The sequence below is a fragment of the Lemur catta genome, chromosome 11, assembly GCF_020740605.2.
Source record: "Lemur catta isolate mLemCat1 chromosome 11, mLemCat1.pri, whole genome shotgun sequence".
Taxonomy (NCBI): Eukaryota; Metazoa; Chordata; class Mammalia; order Primates; family Lemuridae; genus Lemur; species Lemur catta.
The window spans coordinates 16,752,805-16,771,840 of record NC_059138.1 but is presented as its reverse complement, the minus strand read 5'-3'; the positions used below and the strand labels follow the sequence as shown (position 1 = coordinate 16,771,840).

The following is a 19,036-nucleotide window of genomic DNA, read 5'->3' as shown; positions in this document are numbered from 1 at the left end:
GCCCAAACTAGGGTGCAGTGGTGTTATCATAGCTCACTGTAATCTCAAATTCATGGGCTCAAGTGATCTTCCTACCTCACCCTCCTGAGGAGCTGGGACTACAGCCATGCACCACCACACCTGGCTGATTTTTTTTATTTTCGTAGCAATGGGGTCTTGCTATGTTGCCCAGACTGGTCTGAAACTCCAGGCCTCAAATGATCCTCCTGCCTCAGCCTCCCAAAATGCGAGGATTATAGGCATGAGCCACTGCCCAGCCACAATAGCACATTTTTACATGAGTTACATGCAGTGAGGCTATTCAAAGTGTGGAAGGCTTGTGCTTTTCGAAAGAAGTTGTATAAATGGAAGAAAGCTATATTTGCTTCAGTCCCCTTCCCAACACCTGCCTTTATCTATGTCTTCCTTGATTTTTCCTTCTTTGTACATTAAAATTAACAGAAGTGCTGGACGTTTCTCAGGGAGGTGTACTAGTTATTAGCATTCTTTTTTTAATGACCAAACTCTTTTGATATTGTAGAACATAGGATAGAGGCATCACACCCAGGAAGATGTTCATTCGCAGGGCCTGGGACTGTGTTACAGATGCTCCCGGTGAGGGATCTGTGCCGAGTACGGGCTGCAGAGAAGGGGAATGGCAAAGTGTGCTCACTCTTCCTCCTGCTGGATTCCTCTCCCGCTGGCTCAGTGTGTGCCTGGGATCTTCTCCTCTCTGAGTCTCACTTCAGATGTCACCTACACTGAGAGGCTTTTTCTGACTGCCCTACCTAAGTAGGTCCCCTTTCCTGGCTATTCTCCATTCTCCCCTTTTCCCTCAACCGCCATCCATTGTCAGTACTGAGGCCAAACCTATGGGCTGTATCATGGGGGCTCCCTTGCCGGGTGGCTTCTGATCGGGTTCTGCCAGTAGGAAGCACCAACAGGAGATCGGAGGGTGAAAGGAGAGCGAGGTAGGGTGATTTCTTCTCCTCGTCCTCCCCACTTTGGATCATGGTCCTAGCTGTGTTGCCTCTTCCCGTAACTAGAGGTCCTGCCAGATGACACTCGCCTCATAGCTGCACTTATCACTTGGCTCTCACAGTGCAATTTCTTCTCTTGGCCTCTTGATTTCAGCTTCCTGCCATCACTAGTCTCTGGGTGCCTCAATATCCCTTGTTGCTTCTTTCAACCCTCCCTCTACCTCTGGAAGTTCTCTCTTCACTAATGTTTCCTCATTTGAATCATCTGAATGGAATACCCTTGTTGTCAGCCTCCCAAATAGATCTCCCCAGTTAATCAATATTTTAACATTTTGGTTTTTTTCCTTCTTAACACGTATCACAACTATACTTATTAATTAATTTTGCTAACTTGTTTATTTTCTGTCTGTTACCACTAGAGGGTAAGTTCCAAAAGCATATTATAGTGCTAGGCAACGGGAAGGTGCTCAATAAATAATTTATTGAATGAATGAACGCATGCGTGGCTAGATGGATGGATGGATGGATGAATATAGTGAATAAGTTTTGAGAGTTATAAATACCTGCAGAGTCAGATGGAAAGATAAGAAATACAGAGTGACAAAAACATGTTTACTTTTACATTTTGTCTGACCCTGTTATTAGTCTCACTTCCATCAGAAAACCTGTTGGTGTTTATTTCCCTGCAGCGTCATGCTATATACCATACAGAGCAACTTTAAAATGCTTAGTGTACTGAATTTAAAAGGGGAAAAAAGGCAACAGTGCACTACAGAGTGTATCTGTGAGCTAAAGACGCTGGCTTATCACTTACGTGATAATTTTCAGCTAGAGTAGCAAAGACACATTAAAACTCATAACTAGTTGACTACAATCTGGGCCACAGCAGGGCCATATACTACCAGCTAAATGACATCTCTGGCCATTCTGTCTCTGTGCCTGCCAGATCCTCCCAACCTCGTCACCTGCCATTTTGTACATGTTACTGTGCCTCTCGTCCTTTAAATCATTTACTCCATTCCAAGGCTAGGTAAGGACTTCACCTCTACCTTTTCTCTCTTTGACCTTGTCAGGAAACAGTAATTATATATAAGTGAGTAAATCTTGACACCAAGGCCATTCAAGCTATTAAGCTGCAAATTTGCTTTCAGAGCTTAAACCCTTGCTTTGGTTTTTGGTTATTTTGTCCTCTCTTTCTTCATAAAAATTTTATTTTATGGAAATGCAAATTAGTTATACCATGTCAATAAATTTGTTTAATATTCTCAGAGTTTGGAGGTTTAAAAAGCAAATGAGGTGATGGTTATTTTTTCCCCATCTTGAGAAATTCTCTTGCTTTATAAGGTTTGTCAAGTGTTTAACAACCTGCCATGCTCAAGTTTCATTGTTTCTTATACATGTTTCTATTTCTCCTTGATATTTTTATTCCCAGCTAATGATGGGCAGCTAAACTGAACAAAAAGTAAGAAATAATTCTCAAAAATTTTAGCTGAGGCTCCAAAACAAATGTTAAGAAGGGAGCTTAGAGGAAATATACATCTGTGTGAAAGATGCATATAGATTAAGTACTCAACTACAGGAAGTTTAAAAATGTCCTTAGAAGTGCTTCCCTCTGCCAGACTGTGGTTTGGTCACAGAGTGGAAGAGAGGATGTGCCTTCCCCAAGGCAGCACCCAGTGTCATACAGCGTCACCCAGCAGGACTCCCAGGGAGGGTGGAAGGACAGCTGTCTCAGTACTGCCTCCATTTGGTGATGGGCCGACGCAGCGCCTGGGAGCCCTGTGAAGAGAAGCCCAGGACACTCTGTCCTTGTCTCTCCAAAATGGCCTTGGGGCAGTACAGACACTCAGGTTGTGAGGGGACATTCCTGTGGGTGCTAACATGCGTTCACATCAGTGACTTTACTTTCTAGTCGCAGGTTCCCCAGGAGGGAAGGATGGAAGTGAACAGGAAGGAAAAGAGTACAAGCACCATTATATACGTGAAACAGCCGTGCAAGCGTTGGCCCAAAATGATACAGCAGAGTAGTACTCGTACTAATAGTAGAAGTAATCATAGTGATGACAGCAGTCATAATAGCAGGTAGCAGCTAACACTGTGTTTGCTGTGAGTCAGACACTATTCTGGGTGCTTTAGATGCATTGACTTGCAAGTGCTTTAAATGTATGGCAACAACTCTATGGAGTGGTGTTCTTATTATGGTGTGAAAACTGAGAAACAATGAAATGAAATAACTTGCCCATAGTCATACAGCTGGCAGGTAGTAGAACTGTAATTCAAACCCAGGCGATCGAACCCTGTTGTCTGCTCTAAACCAGTTCTACGCAAAGTGGAGTCTGAGGATTACGCTTGTCTGCAAGCTCTTTGGTACCAGTCTTCCCTGAGACATAGGGAATTTGATAGTGATCGTGTAGCCACTGTATTTTTTTTAGCAATTAATACTTTTAGACAATTGACATTGTTTTGGATCTAATAATAAAACATGGGGGCTTGTGTTTTGTATATCTTTGTGAGTTTTAAAATTTCTTTTTTTCTAGTGATTCATTTTATCGTATTTTATAAAAGTATCAATCCACAACAAATTGTGGGGGAATAAACTGGGCTCTTGCCATAGTTAGAGATGCACTGCTCTAAATCCCTCACTCCTCTGTACTGCTTCACAGAGAAGAAAAGCATAGAACCATTTCCTCTGCCTCAGCTCCTAAAGTGCTTTACAGCTGATAGAGCAGCTATTTGTTGGATATTTGTTGCAGTTGGTTCTCTCTTAAGTCCCCAGCTCCTAGAACACATCTGCCACAGAGGAGGCACTCAATAAACGGATGGGTGAATGAGTCAATGAAAATGAAGGAATGAATGATGGCTTCCTTAGGACAAGGACATGTGTGTGCATGGTTTCCACCCACAGTATGAGATTCGTGATCCTGAATTTAGGATTCCTGACTAAATTAAAGTGTCACAGTTCTTGTGCCTCTTACGCTCCCAGTGTTAAGGCTGGATTGGATACACTGCATGGTCCTTCATCTCTGCTCTTTCTGTTGCCATCACTTTTTCTGCAAAGTGGCTTCACCCATTGCAAGGCAAAGCAGGCTGATTCAAACTAAAGGAATCTCTTAAGAAAAATTTCTCATTTCTCCTGAGTCAGATTCTGAACATGGAGTTTTCGAATTTCATGGCTGGCATCCTGGACATGGAGTTTTGGAAACAATTGATTGAGGTGGATACCTTTTCATGCCGTACATATCTCCCAGAGTCTACAAATTGTTCCCTCCTCAAACATGAGGAAACACACTGAACTGACTCACTTCAGTTCCCTAGTTTGTCACTGATTCGGGGATATCATTTAATTGTTTTCTTCTCTGCTGCTCCATCTAAAAAAAGAGTGAGGGGACTGATACTTAAGGTTTTTATCCCTTGCCTATCAAAGTGCTGAATGGGCAACTATCTATGTGAACAATGATACTAGCAAAGTTTCTTCCCCTGCCCCTAGTGGAATATCCTATACCCTTGATACATGGAGAGTGGTGTGTGGACAAGAGCGTCAGACCTCTGAATCAGCAACTGCATTTGTACAGCATCACCAGATGGTTTGCATACATGGCAGAGTTTCTGAAGCATTGCCTTACACCAGTGCAACACACAGTGTGGACTGGGAGCATCGCCCTCACCTGGGAGCTTGTGAAAAATGCACGTTCCTGAACCTCACCCTACCCTGGGATCTTTGTTCTAACCAGCCTTCCAGTGATTTTGATACACACTAACGTGTGGGAAGCATTCCCTTAACACAATAGCATCCTGCCCAGCTTCAGGTTAGGAAATAGGATCTAATGTGGGTTCTTGGCATTTTGGTGAACAACAGTAGTCACTTAAAAAAAAAAAAGTATCTAGCATTGTTTTATACAGGCCAGAAATTGTAAAAACAATATTTGTAGCAGCAGCAGCACCAGCAGAAGCTGCTTCCTCGGTCTAGCACATTGCTGCGTTTTGGAAAGTTCTACCCAAATGTAAGATGAGCCTACATTTTTCTGGCTCATGGAGGGCAATGTGAAACAGAGGCGGCTTTCCTAGTGCTCAGCCTCAAGTTCCCGCATCGTTGAAGGAACAAACATAAGCTGTGCAAGTATAAATTTTAGACAATCTCGAAACCTTTAAAGCACATTTTCATTTTCCTCTCTGCCCCAGTATTTGTCAGAGCACATTCTGAGAAGTGAAATAGCTACTACAGATGCCACACAGTCGTCTCCTCCCCTGCCAGCTGTGGGCTCAGAGCAGTGGTTTTCAGCAACGCTACCTTTAGGATCACCCTTCCTAAAAATACCACTGTGCAGATCCCATCAGTTGGTCAGAAGCGGGGCCTGCCTGGGGCCAGTGTTTTTCACGATGCCCAGGTGGCCCCAGCGTGCAGCCAGAATGAGTGCCTCTGGCCTGGCTCTTTCACTCCACAGTATCAGTTACTGCCCTGAGAGGGAGTCCATCAAAAATCATGGCTGAGGTACTCTTTAATTCAGTCAGGTTTATAACAGAGTGCTCTGTTGGATACTTCGAACCAAGCCTTGTATATGAGCCTTGAAATCAGACAGAAATGGATTTCGATCTCAGCCATTTCATTTGATAGCTTTGTGACCATGACCAAATTGCGTAACCTCTCTGTACCTGTTTTCTTCCTCTATAAAATGGGAATAATAAAATGTATGTCATAGAAACACTAATGGTTACATGGAATAATGAGTGTAAAACATACCCTCTCCTTCCTGCCTTGTGTCACAAGTGCATGGATCTCGCATTGAGGGCTCTGACGTGTTGCCTGCCTGCTCCTTGACTGTCACCTTCCCGGCTCTCTGACCTCTGCTGACTGTGCTCCTCCACCCCTGCCATCTCCTTCTCATCACCAACTGCTGCTGTCTACTCCAGCACACACCTAGTAACTTCTCTTTCCTGCCCTTCACTACCTTGGTGTGACAGTAGGAGGTGATACTGTTTCACCTCCTTTCTCCTTTTCCTAGAGTCTGTCAGCTGATCATTTACGAGTAGCAGAAGCGTCAGGCGGTGTCTGTGACCACTAAAGCTAGTGGATTAGTCTCCTAGGGCTGCCGTGACAAATTAGCCCACACTTGGTGGCTTAAAACAACAGAAGTTTCTTCTCTCACTGCTGGAGGCCAGGAGCCACATTCCCTCCGAAGGCTCTAGAGGAGGACCCTTCCTTGCTTCTTCCGGTTTCTGATGGCTCTTGGTGTTTCGTGGTTCTGGCAGCATAACTCCAAGCTCTGCCTCTATCTTAACGTGGCCTTCTCCCCTCTGTCTCCCTTTGTTCTCTTTTTGGCTCTCGTAAGGATACCTTCACTGGATCTGGAGTCCATCCTAATCCAATACAATCCCGTCTCAGTCTTTACCTTAATTACATCTGCAAGGATCCTATTTCCAAGTTAGGTCACATTCTGAAGTTCCATGCAGAATTTCGGGGGGCACACTATTGCATCCACTACAGCTAGTAAGTAGAAGCAAGTTGTACAGAATGCAGCATGTTCAATTTGCTATATTTTCCTTGAAGACACTCTGGCAGGAAGCAGGGTAGAAGTATTGCTGTTAAGGCAGTAGGCCCAGCATGGCTTAAATTCTAGATGTCAACAAGATTCAAAATGAAAGTTTTTGGTAGACTGAGTGATTGCTGGGGTTCTAGTTAGGCCTTATTGTAGGTTGGTGGACACAGCTGCTTACAGTATAGTAATTTGTTAAAAACAATTATACTGATGCTCAAACCTATTATTTCCCCATCCAAGCCAAGGCACTGCCAGTAATGTCTTCTGGTTTCCCAAGGATGTGTGGCCAGGAGCACTAGCATATTGTTTTCATCATATCAAATTACGTTAATACGAAGAAGTTGCATTTGAGCGGGATTTGCATCACGGCCAGTTGTTGCCGTTACACTGTCTGGTACAGAACAGATTCAGCTTTTATTAGTGTAAATAGATTAGTCCCATTTAAGGTCTGCTGGAAGTCATCATGAAAATCATTAAGTTGAACAGAGAGCTGATCAATTGATTTTTTTTTCTCCCTGTAAGCTCTGAAAGATAGTGCTAATGGTCTCACGGTGCTAAAATAGGTCTTAGAACCAAGATTCCTTGGGTCTAATCTGATTCTTTAGTGTTTACAAATACCTAAAGAAATACTAACGTACCTCTCATGGTTTTAATTTTCTTTGAATTTTACTCTTATTTATTCAGTAACAGTGTTGTTTCACCTCTTCATGTCGAGAATAGGCCTCAAATAACCAACTACCTGTGGCTACTTTAGACTTTATCCAGGAAGATGGAGTAGAAGATGCCTTTGTTCTTGTGTTTGATTGTTTAGATTGTCACCATGGCTTTCAAAAAATACACGTGTTCACTTTCAAGATAACTGAGCAAATTAAATCTTTCATTATTAATGGGGATTTTTTGGATCTTGTAACATTCATCTGTGTTTTCAGATGATTTTATTAAGTTGTGTTACATTGTATCATTAATTCTATTACTGGTTTAGTACATTTTAATTTTTGTAGAATTTTTGTTGTGACTCATCATAGCCATTTTTGAAAGTAATGAAACTGTTAAGTTTCATTGTGATAATGATGGGAAAAGCATGTAAAACATGATTTTTGTCTTCATAATTGTTGGCTTGATGACAAGTCCAAGCCACTTACCTTCCCTGAGTTTCCCTTCCTTCATCTATAATATGAGAATGATATTTGTTGAAACTATTTCAGAAGACTAGTATAAGAAGGACAATGGGATCATGTGTTCAGCAGGGCTTTATGAAGAACTTTGAGTACTGGATGTTTCATAACAATTATTACTATTGGTCCACATGCCCACATGGTTGTTCCTTAAAATCCACTAGCATTAAAGGGAATGATGCTATAAATAAACCCTACAGAAATCAAAAATTTTTTCTATTAATGAAAAGCTTCACTAATCTTTTCCAACAGTTTGTTTCATACATGATTAGAAAACCAGTATAACAATCTGATAATATTTCTTTCCACCAGTTTATCATAAAGATATTTTAAACATACATAAAAGCTGGAAAAAATGTCCAGTGAACACCCACATACTCACCACCCAGATTCTGCAATAAACTTTCCTGCATTTGCTTTATAGCATACCCCAACTTGTATGTTAATTCCTCTTCAGCCATCCCAGAGATGAATTCCCAGTCATTCCCTGAGCACCTTACCGTAGTGCTGTTCACAGGATTGTAATATCTTACCTAGAAAATCTGAACATACAGAGAGATACATTAAGTGAAAGAGTAGTTACTTTAAAAGAGTGTTCATTTTCTATAAGTACTCATCCAAATGTTTCCTTCAAATAGTGTCCTAGAGGAAGAAATTGACCAACTCGTGCTTGTGATTAATCTATAAGTAGTGCTTTTATTGATATAATATTACAAAGGAATTTATCCTTATCACTGTTGATAAAAAAGGCTATGAAGTGAGAGATGATTTTTATATATAGACAGAACAGGCAGATTATATATGATCAACTTGAATTTTTATAAATATCTTTAACTTATTGTCTTATTTCTGAATGAAAAAGAAATAGGATCTTGTCTGTCTGGCTGGTTTTTCTTGGTTAACCAGACTTCTATAAGTAGCTTTCTGCAAAGCAATGGGAGGAAAAAAAAGTATCTATATTTAAACTAGTTTCTATATAGTATAGCCAGCTAGGCCTTTGGAATAATACCAGAGGGGCTAAAAATAAACATTATTTTTTCTTTTGTCTGCAGAAAATCATCTGCAACCAACCTTATATGTTTCATATAAGGATCCTTAATGATTTCAAAAATCTTTGTTTTTTGAGGTCAGTCATTATTCCGAATACCTTCTTCCCCAATCCATCATCTCTTATAATGTATTTGGAACTGATTTTAATTTAGATGCAATTTTGAAAGAATTCATCTATTACATCTGGTTTATGAGGTCAGTTTTAAAAGAACAAGCTGGAAGGCTTTATCCACATGGGTAGAGGAGTCACAAGGGACTGCTGAATGAGAAAGTAATTACAGTTAGTGGCATTTGTTTACCAGCTTTTCTTGGGGCTAAGAAACTTGTGTGAGCATGAGGCTGTTTCAGAGTGACATCAATATAGGGCTAAGCACTAGGCTTTAAACTAGGACTCAGAGTTTACTTTCTATCATGAGTAAAGGTAGGCCCACGGATGGCTGTCTTATTTGTCTCCTAGACAACTAAGGCTCATTGGGGTAAGCATTTTGAGACGTTGATTGGCTGCTGTCCATTTTGATCTTGCCTCAGCCCACTCCTTGGTGGATAAGCAGGAGGGAAGGTAATGACTTATGACAGATCTGCTGACAGGGACCCAAATACATTAACACTCTGTCACTCAGATCTTAAGAGAGCTGCCTTTGCCTGAAATATATTTGATGTTACTTGCTAACAAAGGCATCTTCAGATTTATTTCTTTTTCTTAAATGTTAGAGAAAAGGAAGAGCATCCCATTAAAAGATACTAGGAAGAGAGAAAAGGCTGGCTCAACAGCCCAAGCAAATGATAGTTATCATTCTTGCGAGCAGCACAATTGCTGATTGGGCAAGATTACCAGTAGGAGCCAGATGAGTGTAGACAGAGAACTGCTGTACTTGGGGAATTTTCGAGGTTCTTATCCTAAGTAATTTTTGCCCTGTCTGGATGTTGCAGCTCTGGTTTAGAGATGTTCTAGCGAGAAAATGAAGAGAGGGATACAAGACTATCTTGGCTTGGAAGTTTAATGGCCCCTTAAGATTAACTGTTGAAATAAAGCAGCTGTTTTTCTTCATGCTTTTCAAGGATCCTGTCCTACTCAAAAACTTGCATGTGCTTAATCTTAGCCTAGACTAAGCTGGGCTGGTAAAAATCTGATGCATCTCCTTTCATAAGAGTGACATGACACAGTGGAATCATTTCCACTGGTGAAATTCTAATACAACTGAGCGATTAATATTTATTTATTAAACATCTGCTTTGTGCTATCACTAGACAAGGTGATGTAGGGATACAGAATAAATATAAAGCAAGATTCTTTCTTCTCACAAATTTAGTAGCGATCAATTAATTAGGGAGCCAGAATTTCTCCCACGCATGAATCCAAGAACAGTAGAGGACAGTTTGTAATTGAGCACTGAATGTGAGCATTTTGAAGATTTTTTCACAGTGAGAATTAAGGAGAGAGACAATGAGGACTGGAGAATTCAAGACAGACCTTAGGCAAGAGATGGGTCCTGGGGCATTGTAGGATGTGTAAAAATGGAGAAAGCAGAGGAGAGAGCGACCCAAACAGGGGACACAACATAAGCAAAGACACAGAAGATCAAATGAACCACCTCGTGTTCATGAGACAGAGCAGTCTCGATGAAGAATGAATGCAGAGTGAGAAGTAAGGGTAACGGGGTGCATAAACTCTATCAGGAAGGTCTCAAACTTTGAGCACACAGTTTCCTTTAGAAGTGGGAAAGATATAGGATGGCGAAAGGTTTCACATGGATGCACTTTTATAAATAGTGGGTTGTGGCAGTTCCCCGACGGGATTAGAGGGCAGAAAGCCTGGGCTCGCAGAGACCAGCTAAGGCAGGGATCCAGCTCTGAAGGGGAGGCAGGTGGTTTCCTGTGAGTGTTTCTCTCCAGACCAAAGCTTTGGGTAATGACCTCATGGATGCCTGAGGTTTGGTGAGCCCCAACATTTTGCTGAGCTCAGCATTTGAAGTCATTCTTTTGACTGATTGTCATAATTGGCCAAGCCACCCTAGCAGTCTGACTCTCTGGGATAAATACGGTACTCATTAATCTCCATCAGATTGTCCTTCCTGAGCCCTCAAAGGCCATGACTAGATGGGTTTGTCATCACCCCCGTGTCCACAGGAGCAGCCATTTGGCTGCAGCACGTTCATATTTGTTTAAAGATTAAGCCATACATTTTTCATTTATTGCCTTTTTAGATACACAGGAACTCTGTCAGTTAAAGTCCTGCTTTGGGGAAAAGGCAGCACATGGTAGCTCATTAACAGGTTATCTATGTCATTATGTCCTCTTTGGATTGTGCATATAGAAAATAGAGTCCTTTGAGAAGGAAAAAAAGATCCATCTAGGCTTCCAGTTTCCCTATTTTTTTCTTCCTCATTTTTATCTTCTTTTTTCTCCGTCTATAGTTACAGCTATTCCCATGATGGATGGTCATATCTGTGGAGTCCAGAATACCCTGAGTATTCACTTGCAAATAGCTACAAAGTCAAAGTCAGATAACTGCACTTAAATGAGAGCCATTCTCTGCCTCTCCTCAATGCACACGCACTACTTCTCTTTGCCCCATTGCAACTGCAGGAATTTAATTGCTTCTTCCTTTTTATCCCACAGAGCATTTCTGAATTTGTTGTCCCCTTGGTCATTTCAAGGTCAAGGCTGCCTATCAGGCACTTACAGAAGTGCTCTGGTGACCTTGCTTGCTATGTTTGCCGGTCGCTTGCAAGGTTTTACCAGAGTGAGCAGCCTGCCTGAGCAGAGAGAGGGCTGGACTGTCGTTTAATTTCTTGCCTCTAAAATCTTTTCTTTTATACTTTCAAAATTTTGCTTTAGAGCCCAAAGAGATCTTGGACACATAGTAGGCACTTATTTGTTTAATGAATAAAATGGAAATTGCCAAAAGCTATGTTAAAGTGCAGCCTCTGGTTTACATGGTTAGGGATAGGGTGTATAAAAGGGGACCTATGTTGTTTGTCAAGGAAAGTAGCATTAAATATTTGTTTCGTAATAAACTTTTTATTTCAGAAAAGTTTTAGATTTACAGAAAAGTTGGAAAGGTAGTACAGAAAGTTTCCATATATCCCACACTTAGTTTTCCTGTTATTAAGACCTTATTCCTATATTTGTATGGTGCATTTGTTAATATTCACTAATATCAATACATGATTACTAACTAAAGTGAATACTTTCTTCATATTGCCTTGTTTTTTTAACCAAATGTCCTTTTTCTTCCAGGATCACATCCCGGATACCACATTACATTTAGTTGTTATGTCTCCACCAGTGGTGGGGAACCTGCAGCCTTGGGGCCACATGTGGCCTTCTGGGTCCTTGAGTGTGGCCTTTTGACTGAATCCAAATTTTGCAGAACAAATCCTTTTAATAAAAGAAGTTTAGATCCAGTAGAGGGGCTGCAGGTGGGGATCTAGAGGGCCACATGTGGCCTTGAGACCACAGGTTCCCCACCTCTCGTGGCTATCTTGGATGTAACAGTTTTCTCACTTTTCCTTTTCTTGATGACCTTGACAGTATTAAGGAGTACTGCTTCCGTATGTTATAGAATGTCCTGCAATATGGATTTGTCTGATGTTATGTTATTCTAATGATTTTACTAGGATTATGTGTTTTTGGGAGGAAGATCACAGAAGTGACACTTTCATCACATCATATCAGGAGTATATGCTATCAATATTACATGTCACTGTTAATGTTAACCTTGACCACTTGCCTGAGGCAGTGTTTGTTGGGTTTTTCCACCGTGAAGTTACTTTCCCCCCTTTCCATAGTGTACTCTTATGGAAGGAAGTCACTTTGCACAACACACACACTCAAAGAACAGGGAGTAATCCTCTACTTCCTTGAGGATGGACCATCTCTAAATTATTTGGAATACTTCTACATGAGAGATTTGTCTCTTCCCTCCCATTTTTGTGTTTATTCAATCATTTGTTTATGGCATACGGACTCATGGATTTTTATTTTATACTTTAGGTTATGATCCGGTACTACTTTACTTATTTTGTTGCTCGGATTGTGCCAGCTTTGGCCATCAGGAGCTCCTTTAGTTAACTCCTATATCTCCTAAATCTCCTATATCCTCATCATTGTGACTTTCTTTTTAAAGCACTTCCTTACTTTCTGGCACTATAAGATGCTCTAGGCTCATCTTGTGTATTTCCTGCCCCAGTCCTAGAATCAGCCATTTTTCTAAGTACCCTATTCCCTTTTATTGGAAAATAGTATTAGAAACCAAGGTCTGGGGACTTGGTATGCTTCCTGCTACTTGAGTATCAAGACCTTCTCAGCCGACATTAAAAGGAAATATACCAGTGTATACTAGCCCTTGTATGTATTCATATCTGTGAATATTTCTATATGTAACTATTTGTATCTGTATCAAGCTACAAATGAGTTCATACTGATGTCTCCAACTCTAATCCATTACTACATGGATCATTCTAGCCTCTGCTTTTTGCTTAGATGTGATGTATTCTCCAACAGTGAGAAACCTGGCTCCTACCATCTGCCGTCATGTACTTAATTGCATCACTGATTCTCATATACACATCTAGAATTGTTCAATTCCAGTATACATGTATAGCAGTATTAGAATTATAAACCCACACTCTTGTGGAGATAGTCTTATTCACTAGCATACAGTGCTCATGTGTAGTTTCTTTTGCCTTTAGTCTTACAGAATGTGCTCATTTTTAAAGTTACCTGGGTCAGCACCTTTTCCCCCACCCTCTTCAGAAAGATTGTTCTATATATCTGCAGTACAATTAGATGGTTTTGTCCCATTCTGCATTTTATCCTATGATCCCGTGATACCTTAAATGATTTTTTTTAAATTTGTATATATTAATGTTCCTTCTTTGTGCTTTCAAGTTTTATGGGCTTTGATAAACGCAAAATGCCATATGTCTACCATTACAGTATCATACAGAATGGTTTTTTCTACCTTAGAAAATTCCCTGTGTGTCACCTATTCAACACTTCTCCCTCCCCCCAAGATTCTGGCAATCACTGACCTTTTTATGATCTCACTAGTTTTGCCTTTTCCAGAATTAATATCATGGGAATCATACCGTGTGTAGCTTTCTCAGGCTGGCTTCTTACAATTAGCAATATGCATAAAATTCCTTCATGGCTTTTTATAACTTGGTAGCTCATTTTTTTAATCACTGAATAACATGCCATCATATGGAGGTACCACAGTCTTTTATGCATTCACCTATTGAAGGATATCCTGCTTCCATTTAGGGTGATTATGAATAAAGCTAAAAACATCTACACATAAGTTTTTGTGTGGACATACACTTTCGAATCAGTTGTTTGTTTGTCTGTTTGTTTTATTTTAACCTGTATATCAAAGTTGTTGGGATCAATGGGGTTGTAGTGGCCGGAGCAGACATGAAAATAAACAAATACATCACAGTAGTACATGTTTTAATACAAGTATGAACATAATGTGTAAACTGTTGAATCTACACTAAGAAAAAGGTGAAAGTAAAAATACTTAAATTACTCTTAGGTTCTACTGTAAAAAAGATAATACTTACCATTGTTTTCCAGGAAAAACACTCTTTCTTTACACACACACACACACACACACACACGCAAACAGACACACACAAAACCAATCTAACTTGCTGAAAACATGCTGCTACAGCTATAGAAAAGACCATGCGTCAGAGGCCACAAAAGTCTTCTGTCTGAAAAAAGATAGTCGTAGGAACTCACTGGCAGCAGACTCCTGTAGAACTTAACACACGATTTTTCTTCTTCCATCTTAACTAGTAGGAGAGAAAAATCCATGTAAAGGAAATCAGCTCTTGCCCATGAGAAGGAAAAAAAGACTAAGGATGTTTAGGTATCTGGAAACCTGAAATTAATTAATAAGACAAAAGAGCAAATTTAATTATTTTACCAAGTCATTCGGACCTAGCAACAAGTAAATTTATTCTGGGATTTGTGGTTCCTCCCCTGGGTATTTCTTATAGAGGGAGCTAAACCCAAAGGAGCTCACCAAATAGGAAATGATGAAATCTTGCTTTGTCAGGAGCTAAGCTTTCCTCTTTCTAGAAGAGCTTTTGTGTTAAGCTTCTAGGAAGAGATGGCTTTGGCCAGGAGGCCTTTCAGAGAGTTCTTGCTTTCTGCTTGCACACTTTTGAGTGTTAGATGGCTGGTCCAGCTGGGCCAGTTGGAGCCTGACTTATACTCCAGTCAGTGGTGAAGAAGATGGGACAGAGAGAAGGCAGAAGTATGATTACTGCCTGGGAGATGGACCACATGGTACCATGTACACACTCCTTGAATGTGCAGTGGCCCTGCGTATTAGTGAAATAACACAAGCTCAGAGGCTTGATTAGATTAGCAAATACTCATTTGAAAAGGAACTAATAGGGTGGAAGGAGTATAGGCAGAGGGGCCAAAGCATAAGTGCAGAAAGAACTTTCTCCAGCAGCCTGCAGGATAAGAAATTTGTAAGCAGCAAGTGATCAGAAGAAGCTTTTTGATGTATTGAACGTAATAAGAGAAAATCTCTAGGATGAAAACAAAAAATTCAGAGATATGTTATAATTTATGTTATTGTTTAGTTGGTGAATATTTTTAATTAGTCCCTGTATAAGTGTATTTTTTTAAATCTTGGTATAGTTCATATATTTGTCTAAAATGCATTAGTTAGATATTTATGTGATTTGTTACATATTTATAATATCTGGGTTTTTTGTGGAGTAGTTTTATAGAAATCATCATAAATGACTGGATTGAAAGCTATTTTTACTCTTTCTCGACTAGCTTTATCTAGGGAAAACCAAGGTAACTGGCTTATGAAACTATTGACTAGATTCACTCATGAGTACTAACCCAATTGTAGACCTTATGCCTGGGTGAAAATAATCAATTGCTTTAGTGCTAGCTTAGCAAATGCAAATACTTCGAGTAATAGCAGAAATGGTAGGCTTATTTTAATTCTATTTCCTTATTATTCTACTTCCAAAAGAATTGGGTCTGAAATATATAGGCACAGGCTTGTTTACTTATATGATGGAAATATTAATATAGCATAGCACACAGGCAATGTTGTGACCAAACTGCATGTATATGGGACATTCTAAGTCATAAATCTTTTTATAATAAAAGCCTGATTGTGTATGGTCAACGTACATTATGAATTTTCCCCAGCTAGCATTGGTATTCTCTGTCATATAAACAGTAGACTTCAATAGAATTTTAAGGCTAGAAGGTACCTTAGAAATTAATCAAATTTCATCACTAGAGTCAAGTTCAGCATGTTAAGTGCCTTGTATAAGGTGAGACAGATGTCTGGTGAATCTAGGCCCCTCCCCTTCTGGCCTAATTCTATTCACCTGTAGTATTATTTAAAACCTGTTACCTTTGATGTACCGAGTGGTTTATTTATATTGGATTTTAGCAGCACCAACACTTGTACTATAATAAATATTTTGTTCTGCTACACTTCTAGAAAAGTAACATCTTAAGCCACCTCCTACTTAGGGTGACTTTGCTTTTCCTTTTGCACCTTTCTCTAAAGGCAGAACCCATTTTACTCCAAAACTAAGTAAATGGGCGTCTCTCTCCTAATTTATGGTTTTCAAAATTTTAGAGTATTTTTTTTCCCTTGCTGCCCAGAATGCTGTCTGAAAAGTCACGATGATTTAAATAATTGATGGCTACTTTATGAAATTGTCAGCCTGGATCCATCCTCCTGCCTCCCCCAACCGCAGATCCTTGAGCAGCTAATCCTTTTATGTTGTATGCTCTTTTTTTTTTGCCTTCCTGGTTTCATTTAGATAATTATATTATTCACCCTGGAATATAATTGCCGTTATACTGTGGGGGAAGTGGAGGTGGAGTGGGGTGGGAGCTGCCTGCCGCTGGCATCTGCAGGTTGTAAAATGTCTGTTACACTCTAGCCTCTAATTTCTTTCCATCCCACCCTTTAAAGATTTAATTATACCTGTGTAAAAGCATAATTTGAAATGTGACTTCTGATTCTTTTGGAAGATAAAAGAGAGATTAATCCATTGTTAAACATGAATAAGCATAGCACAATGGAAAAAACTTTGGACTAGAATTCTGGCATCTGCATTCAGTCGAACAAACAATTTCTGAATGCCTACTGTGTGTCAGGCACCATGCTAAGGATTTAAAAGAAAAGAACTGTCCCTGGGAGTGTCCACGCTGGTGATCTCCTATGAACTTGTGGCTTGACTTTGGGCAGTGCACTTATCTCTCCAGACCTCAGTTTTCTCATCTCTAAACAGAGGCTATTGGACCTCTTCAGAATTTCCTGCTAGCTGTAACATTCGGTGATGCTCCAAAAAAGACCACAGAGTAGCAGCCACATTGCTTCTTTGTCAGATTTAATTGGAAGAGTAGGGAGTAGTAAAGGTATAAATTTTCTGGAACAAAAGTCAGCTTTTCATCTCTGAAATCAAAGACAATCCAATCTGAAAGCTCTTAAACAAAGAGCTTTTTCTTTTTCTTGAATGTATTTTCTACCTGCTAAATCCAGCGTGCCCAAAGCAGGACCTATTTGGGGGCAGAAGGTAATCATCTCTGAGTAACTCAAAATTGTTATCAAAGGAGCAACTTTCTCAGATTATTGCCTGACATCTTTTTGCTAGTTCATGGAGCGCTTTTTCCAGTGAGGATTCTAAATCTAATGTGGTTTTCACAATTCTAAATTTCAGTATCTATTGGTTAGAAAGGAAGATCACAAAATGGGTCTTATGCTTCTTTACATATTGTTATATATTATTCTTTTCTCTTTGGAGGTGTTTAATTTGGATATGGTGGGACTTTCCCACTCAAAAACTTGGAAAACTTAAAGATATTACACACAAAAACAATCATGGAGCAGGCTTTGCAACTTTATATTGCCTCTGTCAGATCCTTACAGTGTTGGATAAAGTAAACCCACAATGACAGCACATAGCCTGTTACAAATGGAGCACAAATGACACATGATAAAATAGAGATTTAAAGTGGATTTTATAACATGTTTATTTTCAGGGAGCAAATCATAACCCATTTGCCTTATTGGAAAAACAATTTTCCTGTTACACAGGGAAAATGGAATATTTAAAAAGGAAATGAATATGACAACCAAATGGACTTGGTTGAAATTGGCAAATTTGTTTCTTATTTACTTGTTGTTTTTGTACTAGGGAGAGTGATACAGGGCCTAGACCAGCTTTCAGCAGTAATGGTGTTTTTATGACAAAAATTAGCCATCTGGGCCAAATTAGTTGGTACGTATCCCACACTCTCTAGGGGCAAAAATTGATGCTAGAAATTTCTCCCCTTCATATACAATATTAATGCTTTCCTTAATTTGCAATCTACCTCCTTTTCTCTCTTCATCTTTATAAAAATCTTTGCAAGCAGCCCTCTCCTTTATTGTCTAATAATAAAATATTATGAGTCTAGTAATAACTCCACCCCTTTTTTGGAGGTTTTATTTCTCTTTAAGACTGTATTCTTTATACTAGTGCTTCTAACATTTTAATATTCATGTTCATCACCGAGGAGTCTTTTAAAAATACATATTGTGCTCCAGTCTGGTTGAGTCTTGATGTTCTGCAGTTTGAACAAGCACTCATACAGCAGGTTCATGTACCCTACTCTGAGTAGCAAGGCTGTAGACCAGGGGTCAGCAAACTTTTTCTGTAAAAAGCCAGACAGTAAATATTTTCAACTACGGGAGTCATATTGTCTCTGTTCGAATGACAATGCCATCATTGTGTAAAAGCAACCATAGACAATAGGTAAATGAATGAACATGGCTGTATTCTAATAAAACTTTCTTTACAAAAACATTTGGCAGCTAGATGTGGCTTGCAGGGTGTAGTTTCTAACCCCTGCTTTGGACTATGTATTTTAAATGATTTTTTGTTGTTTTTAACTTAAAGGTTTCCATCCAAATGTTTACATAGGATTGTTTTATAATGTGAGGCACATATATAGAATGGATACTTTATGCTCTACCTAGCGATTATGCAAGAAAAATTTTAAGTCAATTAACAAGATATTTTTTTCCCTCTAGAGGACTTAGAATAAGGTTGAGAAGCATAATGGCTCAGCCCTGTCATGGCATAGTAGTGCCAACATTTTGAAAAATCACTTCCTCTTTGGCAAGAAGTGATTTTGTATTATATATTGTTATGTACATGCCTTTCTGTGAACTCTTTTTCCTGCATATGTGCATTTCTTTTATCACATCCCTTGCCATATCATTTGGCACTGATCCTATTTGGGTAATGAGATAGTTTGTTGTGCTTGC

General features: G+C 39.6%; 1 protein-coding gene across 1 annotated transcript in view; it reads left to right on the top strand.

Annotated features, from left to right (window-relative positions):
• EXOC4 (exocyst complex component 4) overlaps window positions 1–19,036 on the top strand; it is a 721,344-nt gene that overhangs the window by 509,514 nt on the left and 192,794 nt on the right. The window lies entirely within an intron of this gene.